This window comes from Lactuca saligna, chromosome 4, assembly GCF_052625555.1.
Source record: "Lactuca saligna cultivar CGN05327 chromosome 4, ASM5262555v1, whole genome shotgun sequence".
NCBI classification, from domain to species: Eukaryota; Viridiplantae; Streptophyta; class Magnoliopsida; order Asterales; family Asteraceae; genus Lactuca; species Lactuca saligna.
Window position 1 is genome coordinate 219,913,651 of NC_136420.1, and position 12,051 is coordinate 219,925,701.

Below are 12,051 nucleotides of genomic sequence, written 5' to 3' on the forward strand. Positions count from 1 at the left end.
GCGAGTTGGATTGTGCTTCAAGGGACTCGACGAGTAGCTGGGTGTACTCGGCGAGTTGATGTCAACATGGAGTGTTGACCATGATTGAGGACTTTGACATTCACCAGGGGTTGACTATTGGGTTATGGAGTACCTTATAAGGTTAAATATTTATGCGTATATTGAACTATGGTTATAGGTGGTGGGGTTGTTGTCGAGTGATCCGAGAGTTGGATTTTACCTTTCGAGTCGACATCTGCGAGGTGAGTTATCCTCACTATATCGATAGGGTCTACGGCACCAAGGCTGACCCTTTAATTGTTATTGTTATGGTATGTTGCATGTGGTCATGAATTGTTAGTTCATAATCGAGGTTGACAGTATGTTATGCTTTTATGATCCGTAGAGTTGGTGTGATAGTGACCTGCTAGGTTGGTACTGTAGTTACAGGAGAGTTCTATGATTGTGATAAGTGAGATAGATATGTTTGATGTTTGAATATGCCAGTATATGATTGCCATACAAACATGGTTATATGCTTGTTGGTTGGGTTGAGGTTGTCACACCCCTGAACCGAACGGCGGAAACGTCCGAGGGCTCTTGTGACTCAAATTGGAGATCATCACAATGAATATACATGAATCATAGCACAAATCATCACCATGCATTGGAATATTACAACTGATATTGTTTACATTTAGTACATTGTTTTAAACATTACAATTCCAAAACATAGACTGTCTGATAGATAATTTAAGCAAAACACCATGACATTTCCTAATACTTATTCTTCGGCTTACCTGTTACCTGAGAATACAAGTTATTTTGGAAAAACGTTAACATATGAAATGTTGGTGAGTTCATAAGTAATGTTATGGAAAAATGATTTTTATGAAGTTTGAAAGACCCAGAAAATCCGATATTTTCTGAAAAGAGTATTTGTTTATAAAAAGTGTGAAGATCCGTAAATATGCTTGTCGATTTTGATAACATGTATAATTGTTGAACTTTGTATACATCACATAGGTGAAAATGTTGAACTTTCCAGGAAAACTCGATGTTTTCCCAATAGGCAAATTACATGACTTGTTTATTGTTATACCGATACGACGAATGTTTTTGATTACCCAGGTGACATTGGATTAACTAGGGTTTGTGAGTTGTTACAATCACGCATTAATGAAAATGACTAGTTTATAACTACAAGTTATGAATGATCCTTAAGGCGTCATCCATACTAGTCACATAATCCAACCACCCTGACTTCTCTTGATTAACGCCACAAATCTGTTTACTTGAATTCTCATAAGCCGGTCAACCGAGGAGAAAGGAGGGTACGATGCCCCCTTTATTTCCATAAGTTATTCAAGGCTATCGGGAATGCGAATGACACTTGGCCCAACTCGCATTTGACTTCTCGACCTCACTAGCAGTACTAATGGACCATTAAGGCCCAATAACACAATAGAGCTATTGAAAGTCCTTTTACTTGGAATTGGGTCATATGAGGCCCATTAACATGTAAGCGCGTTCCCTTCAGGCCCAAAGATCAGGTTATTGGGCTAGCAAGGCCCAACAAGCATGATTTGAAACTTTCAAGCCCAAAGTTTGAATGTTGACTCATCATAGTTATCGCGTGTTTACTGAAATACTTTGGTTTATTGATTTTTTGTTTTCTTATTGATTCGAAACCGAATTAATTCGTTTTGTAACGATATTTATTGTTGAGAGTGTATTTGTTTTTCCGTTTTGTCGGTAGTCGTGGATCATGTATTTTTTCTTAGTGAATTAATTTGTTTAAAAGTAAGATTTTTACCTTTTCACAACCGTCCTTTTATAAAAATAGCACTTTTAGTCCTTTATATAAAAGAATTTCATTTTAGTCCTTAAAACATTATTTTGACACTTTTGTATCATAAAATTGTTGAAAAGACATTTTTAACCCCAAATTTATTTTGTAAACAGCTTTAGCCCTTCCAGAATGATGTTTTCTCGGTTATAACCCCCAGTTTCGCAACTTTTACAGTTTTGGCCCAAAATAGAAAATTTTTACATTTTTGATCGTTTTTGAACTTGAAAAGGATTTTTGACCTTTGAAATAGTTTTAATACACTTCAAATTCCCCGTTTTACAGAAAATTGCATTTTCAGCCCTTCAAACATAGAAATCTCGCATTTAGGCTTATTGAGCCGAAAAGCCCAAATCTAGCCCATTAGGTTCAAAATTTACACTTTAAGTCCCTTAAAAATGTTGTCGTTCAGAAAAATTATTATAGAAACTGTTTTGAACCTTTTGACCCTCCAGAAACTATAAATTTGTCGGTTTGTACCCTAAGTTTTGTATTTTTGACATTTTAAGACCTAAAATGTGTTTACGTTAGGATATGTTCACCCTAACCTCATAAACTATTTTTGTTGACTTGATTAGTGTATAATAACTTAAGATATGTTTATTTCCCTTCTCATGCCTTAGATCTCGGTTCTTACACACTTTTTGATAACATATTCATCACAAAACACATGATATCACACACATACATGCATCAAATCACACATAGCATACATTTACACATATATCTATACATTTACTTGTATTCTCCCCAATAAAACTCATAAAAACAAAAAAGGAAGGGGTATGAAACTCACCTTGAGTTGTGGATCGGTTTTGAAGAAGATAAGAGAAGAATTTGTTGCTATTTTCGGCTTTAGCAACCTTTCTTGGAAGATCTCGAACTTAAAGAGTTTCTAAGGTGCAAGATCATGAATTCATATGAGTTAAGAAGAGATTTTTATAGAACAAAGAGTCTAGAGTGTGGATCCAAGCATCATTTTACCTAAGATGATGATTTTAGTGAAGAATCCTACTTGCAAAGCCCTTGAATCTCAAAAATTTTGATGGAGAAGTGAAGGAATTTGTAGTGTGTTCTTGAGAGTATTGAAGTGAAATAATTTTTGTGTGTGTGTGATACTCTCGGCCGAGAGTAATAGAAGAAAAAGAAGAGAGAGAGAGAGAGAAGTGAAAGGATATCCCATAGGTATTAAGGAGGTGGCTAGTGCTCCTTAATTCTCAAATTCTTCTTGTTTTTTTTACTGCTTGGGCCGAGAGGTAGAGAAGAGAGATGGAGATTTGGGCCTTTTGTGTTTAAATCCATAATATGGAGCCCATGTTAATGGTTTTTCGCCCATTAGCCCTTTAGAGTAATTCACGGCCCAAAATTCACCAAAATATGAGTTTTATGGCCCATTAGGGTTATTAAAATTTGTTTTTGGCCCAATAAGGTCCATTTGGGTATTTTATCTCATTCTAGGCCCAATATGGCTCAAAATGTTAAAATAAATGAAAGTGGGTCCAATTAGAGCTCATTTAAGAGTTTTATGCCCAAGATAGTCAAATTGGAAGCTTATTGGTCCATTAGGCCCAATAAGGAAGTCCTAGTCCAAAATGGACTTAAACAAGGACTTCTAGGGTTTCCAATTATTTGTTGACTATTTGTAGTGCTTGTATAAAGTGTTTGATTGAAATTCTGTTGTCATAGAGTAAGCATCATGCTTGCTTTCATGTTTTTGATTCATAGTTTACATAAGTGTTGTAGTTACAAGGCACCGAAAATTTCTAGTTGTGACATCATCCCCCCGTTAGAGGGAATTTCATCCCAAAATTTGTTTGAAAGCTCGATTTGAGAATGCTTGAATAGATGAGGGTACTTTTGCTTCATTTGGTCTTCGCGTTCCCACGTAAATTCTGGCCCACGCTTCGCGTTCCACTGTACTTTCACGATCGGGATGCGACTTTTCTTAGTACGCTTCACCTCCCTATCCATGATTTCGACCGGTTCTTCGACGAACAGGAGATTCTCGTTGATTTCAATTTTGTCAAGGGGAATAATGAGAGTTTCATCGGATAGGCACTTCTTTAGATTGGAAACAAGGAACACGGGGTGTACACTACTGAGCTCCGTGGGTAGCTGCAGTCTGTACGCCACTGGACCAATTCAGGCAAGGATCTCGAAAGGTCCAATGTATCGTGGGTTCAGTTTTCCCCGTTTTCCAAACCAATTGACCCCTTTCCAAGGTGAAACTTTTAACAGTACTCGATCCCCGACCTGAAACTCCAATGGCTTTTGCTGTCTATTAGCATAGCTCTTTTGTCGGTCGCGTGATGCTTGTAGTCGAGCTCTGATTTGAACTATCTTTTATGTGGTTTCATGTATGATCTTTGGTCCTGTTAATGTCTTGTCTGATGTTAGTTCCTTTGCTAGCTGAGTGTCACCCACCTTAGCCCAACACAACGGTGATCTACACTTACATCCATATAGCGCTTCGAAAGGAGCGACTTTGATGCTCAAATGGTAACTGTTGTTATACGAGAATTCAACTAAGGGTAAGTGGGTGTCCCAGGACTTCCCAAAGTCTATCACACATGCACGAAGCATGTATTCAAGCGTTTAAATGGTTCGTTCACTTTGACCCTCCGTTTGTGGGTGATAAGCAGTGCTCATGTCAAGATGGGTTCCTAGTGCTTTCTGAAGTGATTGCCAAAAACATGAAGTAAACCTACTATCTCTATCTGAGATAATAGACACTGGCACTCCGTGAAGCCTCACAATTTCTCGAATGTATATTCTTGTCAGTCTCTCCATCTTGTAGGATTCTTTTACTGGCAGGAAATGAGCGGATTTCGCCAGTCGGTCAACTATTACCCATATAGTGTCTAATCCATCTGACATCTTGGGTAGCTTGGTCACAAAGTCCATAGAATTGCCTTCACATTTCCACTCGGGAATTACTGGTTGCTGTAATAATCCCGAGGGCTTCTGGTATTCCACCTTTACTTTGGCGCAAGTAAGGCATTTGCTGACATAGGTAGTAATTTCTGCCTTCATGTTAGGCCACTAATAATGTTGTTTAATATTCAAATACATTTTGTCTGAACCTGGATGTATGGAGTATCGTGTCTTGTGAGCGTCCTTCATGACTATCTCCCTCAACCCTCCAAGTTTAGGGACTCAAATACGGTTCATGAAATGGTATACTCCATCCTCTTTCACCTCGAGATTCTTCTCCATTCCGCGTAATGCTTCGCTTGTTCTGTTTTCCGCCTTCATGGCATCTGACTGGGCTACCCTGATCTGAGTGGTTAGGTGAGATTGGATGGTTATTGAGAGAGCTTTCACACGATGATTAGAGTATTCTTTCTGGCTCAAGGCATCAGCTACCACAATAGCCTTGCCTGGGTGGTACTTGATTTCACACTCATAATCGTTTAATAGTTCAACCCATCTTCATTGCCTCATATTCAGCTCTTTTTGATTTAGGATGCGTTGGAGACTCTTGTGGTCCGTGAAGATGGTGCACTTCGTACCATAGAGGTAATGCCTCCAAATCTTCAGAGCAAAGACCACTGCTCCCAATTCTAGATTGTGGGTTGTATAATTCACTTCATGTATCTTTAGTTGGCGGGATGTGTAAGCTATCACTTTTCCACGCTGCATGAGTACGCAACCTAAAACCTGATTTGACACATAACAGTAGACCACAAAATCTTCCGTTCCCTCTGGTAGAGATAGTACCGGGGCACTGCAGAGTGCTCGCTTCAGAGTTCGGAATGCAACTTCTTGTTTGTCCGTCCATTTGAAGGGTACGCCCTTTTGTGTAAGCGAGGTAAATGGCTTGGCGATCTTAGAGAAGTTCTGAATGAACCTCCTGTAGTAACCTGCTAGGCCTAAGAATTGGCGAATTTATGTGGGTGTTTTTGGGACGGCCCATCCTTCGATGGCTTTGACCTTTGAAGGATCCACATGTAATCCTTCCTGAGTAACAACATGACCCAAAAAGTTCATGCTACGGAGCCAGAACGCACACTTGGAGACTTTTGCGTATAGCTTCTCAGTTCGCAGGGTTTCCAGGATTTTTCGGAGATGTTGCCCATGCTCTTCTTCGCTTCGGGAATAGACTAGAATGTCATCAATGAAAACAATAACAATGTTCTCAAGGAATGGTCGGCATATTCGATTCATTAGGTCCACAAATTCGGCAGGGGCATTCGTTAGACCAAAGGGCATTACAACACATTCATAATGTCCGTAACAATTTTGGAAAGCAGTTTTGGGAATATCCTCTTCCTGGACCTTGAGTTGATGGTACCCGGATTGTAGATCTATCTTAGAGAAGTAACTAGCTCCTTGGAGCTGGTCAAATAGATCGTCGATTCGTGGGAGTGTATAGCGATTTTTGATAATGAGCTTCTTTAGCTCCCTATAATCGATGCACATCCTAAAAGATCCGTCCTTCTTTTTGACAAAGAGAACCGAAGCTCCCCATGGCGAGTAGCTGGGTCGGATGAATCCTTTGCCCAGGAGTTCGCTGAGTCGGCTGGACAATTCCTGCATCTCAGCAGGAGCTAGTCGGTAAGGCGATTTAGCGAGGGGAGTTGCTCCTAGAACAAGATCAATTCGGAATTCAACTTGTCTCTTTGGGGGTACTCCAGGAAGATCTTCAGGAAATATGTCTGGGAATTCAAGTGCTACTGGAATGTCTTGAATGTTAACTCTTCCTTGGTTTTATCCACTATATGCGCCAGGAACGTCAAATCGTTCTTTCGCAGATGCTTCTGTGCCTGGACACACGAGATGAGGCGAAGGTTCGTGCTAGGTTTGTCTTCATAAATAACTAGGGTTTCATGATCAGGAAGGTGAAGGCGAACGACCTTCTCGTGACACATAATTTCAGCATGGTGGGGGCTTAACCAGTCTACGCCAATAATCACATCAAAACTCCTAATGGAAACAGGCATTAAGTCTATTCGAAAGACGTGTTGATTTAGAGTTAGGGTACATCCGATGTAGACTTCCCCAGTGGATTCGGTTTTCACATTGGCCATTTCCAGTGTAAAAGTTTCATTGAGCTTCTGGGGTTGTTGTTTTAACAAATGTTTAAACTTATTGCTCACGAAACTTCGCTATGCTCCGGTATCAAATAGGATGCATGCAAAAGTGTGGTTTAGGAGAAATGTACCGGTAACAACAGCGGGATCCTGAATCGCTTCTCCCTGATCCATGGTCAACACCCTTCCTGTTCCTCCATTTCCGGGATTGTTGTTGTTGGGGCAGTTTTGAAGGAAATGCCCAGTCCTTCCGCATCCATAGCAGGTGTGGCTAGGTCCTGCATTGTTGCCTCCATTGTTGGTGTTGTTGTTGTTACGGTTATTGTTGTTATTGTTTCCCTGTTGTTGGTTCTGAGTAGGGTAAGTCCTGCAGTACTTTTCCTTGTGCCCCTTCCGATTGCAAGTGGTGCATTGCATCTCTCTGTATTCTCCATTGTGATGGAGACCGCACTTGTTGCACTTGGGAAGATTACCGAAATAAGGTCTAGGAGCACTTGGAGCAGCTGAGGCTGGATCATGTGGTGTGGATGGAACTTGAGTGGTCGCAGCATTAACTGCCACTGTTTGCTGCTTCTTGGACGATTCGGAGCCTTGACGGCCCTTTCTCTTGTTGTTCTTCCCCTTCTTGCTATCATTTCCTTCTTAACTTTAGTCTCCACTGGCTTCTCACCCTTCTTGTTGTTGTGGTCATACAGCTTCTTGGCCAATCTCTTGGCACTGTCGAAAGTTTCGGGATTTACAGCTATCACGTTTCCTTGGATCGGGGAGGTTAGTCCCCAGATGAATCACTCGACCTTCTTACCTTCTGAGGTAATCATGCCAGGGCACAACAGAGACAGTTCGCTAAACCTTGATATGTAGGCATCTATATCAGCGTTCCGAACAGTGAGATTCCACAGCTCTTGTTCCATTTTCTGAATTTCACCACGAGGGTAATACTCGGCCATCAACATTTCTTTCATCTCTGTCCATGGCATGGAATTGGCTACGGGGAGTGTCACGGCTTCCACGTGTCCGTTCCACCACGTGAGCGCTTGGTCAACGAAAGTGCATGCGGCAAACTTCACCTTCATCTCCTCAGGACAATCGCATATCTCGAATACCGATTCCACCTTCTCGATCCATCATTTCAGGGTGATCATCCCTCCAGTGCCGTTAAAGGTTCGTGGTTTGGCGTTGGTGAAGTCTTTGTAGGAACATGTTTTGGTCGGTCCTTGATTCATCCTGTTGTTCGAACTTCCGACCCCTTGTCCGTTGACTCCTCCATTGTTCCCTTGGTGAATTTTTGTGACAACCCGAAATTTCCATTCTATACGAACTTTATCACTTTATCAAGTCAATAGAAGTTATAACAATCACAGTAAATTTTCAGACTTTTCCGTATAAGTTTGAGTATTTGGGGATTTACACTTAAGGAGATATCAGGAGAGTGGATGCACTAGGGTTTTGTGCAACACTGTTATTCCAAAACTCTATTACATTAGAGTTCATTACGGGAATAAAATATTTTCTACCAAAAATCTCAAGACTATATAAAGAATTTTGAGCCATATTCATTCATTATTAACAATTCCAACTAGAAAAAAGCCATTTCTCTCTCACGGATCTTCGGGTTTTCATCCCAAATCGTGTGTACCCTTCTCTAGTTATATTATATGGCTTATAACATGTTTAATAACATCGATTACACAGCAAAACTGCAAGATTCGGGAGTTTACCGCCCAAGAACATCTTGGGGAGTAAACTCCTATATGAGGCTTATATGATGCCTAGTCGCTTCCACATGTTAAATAACGACCTTAGGCTTGTATGTAAGTGTATTTAAGACAAGAAAACATCAAAGAAACACCAACATTTAGGTGTTCACGACCCAAGAAGTTCTTGGACCGTGAACTCCAAAAACAAGGACCAAAGAGTGTTTTTAACACTCCTAAAGCTTTGGACAATTACCTAGACTTAGTCCTCATTATTTGAGGGACCTTAAAACATCATAAACCCCTCCCAAAGAGAGATTACAGCCATAATCTCTAAGGGAAAAGGCTCTTGGACCGTAAACATGAAAGAAGGGCACCAACATGTGCCTAAGGCCTTCATTAGCCTTAGATAAATGTATAGAACTTATCCTACATGATTTTGGGACTTGAAAGCAAAAAATATCCACTTCCATATGGGTTTACGGCAGTAAACTCAAAAGTAAATGGTCTTTGGGCCGAAAACTCTTAAAAGGAGTGTTTTGATGCCCTAAACCCTTCCAAGGATTAAACCACCAAGTCAAATTGCTTCTAGAAATCATTTCAGACTTCAAAACACAAAATGACACTAAGTCTAGGAGTTCATAGCCATAAACACAAGGGTTTACGACCGTAAACTCCTTGTGTGGGGTTATATGGAGAGTAAACTCAAGTATGAAGTCCCTTGGAACCCTAAACTCACTAGCCTTGTCCTACAACAACTTAGATGCAATCCTTAGGGATTATAACACTTATATAAAGTGTTTATTATTTTCTAGGATGTCTTAACACTATCAATTAGTACTTTATGATGAATTGGATACATATATGTGGTATTATATGTTAACTAGGGATATAAAGTGTGTTCAAGACTTCACTTTTCACCTAGCGATCCTACATCTTCAGTTCATCCGTACCACTCACTACAGGTGAGTTTATACCCCTTAACCAATGATTTAAATGTGTTTAAATGCTTTATGGGGGGGGGGGATACAAGTTAAATACTTATAGTTATTACATCAATCACATGTGATTAATAACTACAATACCAATGATTTCTTACCGTTCAAATCGTTTATTCAAACCGTATTGCTTCAAACTGTTTTACAAACTCTTTTACTTATCAAATACTTTTACTTAAACTCTTTAATACTTTTTATCAATTGCATGTCTATGTATGTATACTTATATAATAAATGTTTAAAAAGCTTAGGAAGGCCTGCCCGCCCTATTTCCTTTTCGCGCTTGAGATGTGGTCTGGTGGGATATCGGGTATCCATCCGAATGTCATTTAAATATTAATTATATATCATGTGTACATATATAGTCATAAAGGTCCTTCCAGTTCATTCAGTACCCTTGGGTAGCAAGGGTATACTTCCAGATTCATACGTACCAGTTACATCATTAGTAAGTTACCATAGGGGTAGCACAGGAGAATACTAATACTATAACTAGAACAATGAAACATACAATGAGTCAGTTCATTTATGAGTCAATTCGAGTAGTACACACAGTAAATTACTATACATGCTAGATAGAGAGAACATACATTACATCTAGCACACACAGAACATTTTAGTACACACAGGCTAGACCGAGAAAGATTACACTTTCAGTTAGCACATTCATTACATATACATTTATGTAGTTATGTGAACCATTGAACGGGTCATGGCACTTCCTGCCACGATCGTTCTTGTATCCCGAATCTCCTTAATTGGAGAGCGTATGAGTTTGCGTATAGATCTATACTGGATTGACTATCCTACACCTTGCTGCTCGCTACAGTGGGACTTGCAAGTCTATGGGTGGCAAATGTCATTTCTTACGACATCTTACATCGTCGTTTTACTAGTATCGGTAGCAAGATACAGGTCGATCACATGTTATTTGGAAACACCTTTTTGTATTAAGGTAGTTAGTACCATGATAGTCACTTATTACAAATACTACGGTACGATAATATTTTCCCATTACATTCACTTCGTGAATATTCACACGATGCACGGTAATGTAGTAACTATATTTTTGGTTAATGATAGTTAGAATTAGGAAACACACACTCTAACAAAAGACATATACATGAACACGAGATGCCTTGGTAGAAGGCTACAGTTAGTAGAAAACATAGGGTTTTCTAGGAGAGTTCAAACATTATACAAAACATTGTACAAAAAACTTTACAGAAACAACTTTCAAACGTTTTCATACAAACACAGACATTAATATACTAATGATCTCACCAGCATTAAGCTGATACTCGCTTTCAAAATAACTTGTATTCTCAGGTCACCACTAGACAGGTACAGGTGCCATACTTTTGAGAAGATGGAGTTCGTTTAAGACTCATCTTTTATTTTGATATGTATATTTTTGGTGTCTATAACTTTAATAGAACACACATGTATGAAATTATAATATTAATGCAATGGATGATGTTGTTACTTGTTTACTATTATTCATTGTTGTGATACTGTACATGAAGTCCTCCACCCCAGAATGTTTCCGCCATTCATAGTTTTGGGGTGTGATAATTTGTGCCATTGCTGCGGTGACCGCATCAGATACAACTGCATGGAATGAAGCCGAGTCGACTTTGTGTGGGGTTGGCCTAGGGTTTTCGCGAGTGGGTCGTTGAGGCATCTTTCTGTCATGGAACGGAAAGATGTTGAGTGTCTGTGGTTTTTGTGAGGTTGTGATCCTGTAGACTAGGTGTGTGGCACAACCTTAAGTAATTCTACAATTTAGCATAAAATCATGGATACGTAACACATAGCAGATTATAACATCACAATAAAACATGTAAAATCTTTCATTACTATTACCCACACTTTGATACATGAAAATTTTGCTCGAAAGAGCATACATAAGCGGTACTAGTTTGACAGCATAACGACTCTATGAGTAGTGTAGTCACTTAAACATAGAGTCGGGGTACATATCATAGATCCTAGTACTAGTACTACAGACGAGTGTAACTAGTCCCTCGTACAGTGGAACCTATCTAGCGGGTAGTAGAGTAGGTCCTATTATTAAGGATGACGACAACACTGAATTGTCGATGTGACGCACTAGAAGTTCAGCCAGTTCATCCTCCTCTTGGGTGATTACCTCTACTTTTCGCTCGGCTCGTGTGGCCCTTGCCTTGGGCATGATGAATTGAAGCTTCAGGCTGATAATTGCCTCCTCAAGGGCGCGTAAGTAGTCTGTATCCACCCCTTGAAACATGCGGAAATTTGACGCGGCTTCCAAATGGTGAGGTTCACTACACGCCTCCTCTACGCCCTTTTCTTCATCTGGCTCCTAGTCCAACTCATCATAATCGAGATGAACCATCACGTATTCGTCCTGTTCCTCTTTAGGTCTAATGTCGTGTGCCTTTCCTTGAGCTACCTCTGGCTCATCCTTGACCCTCCCATAGGCTACTAGGACTTGATGAAACTGGAGGCCCTGTTGC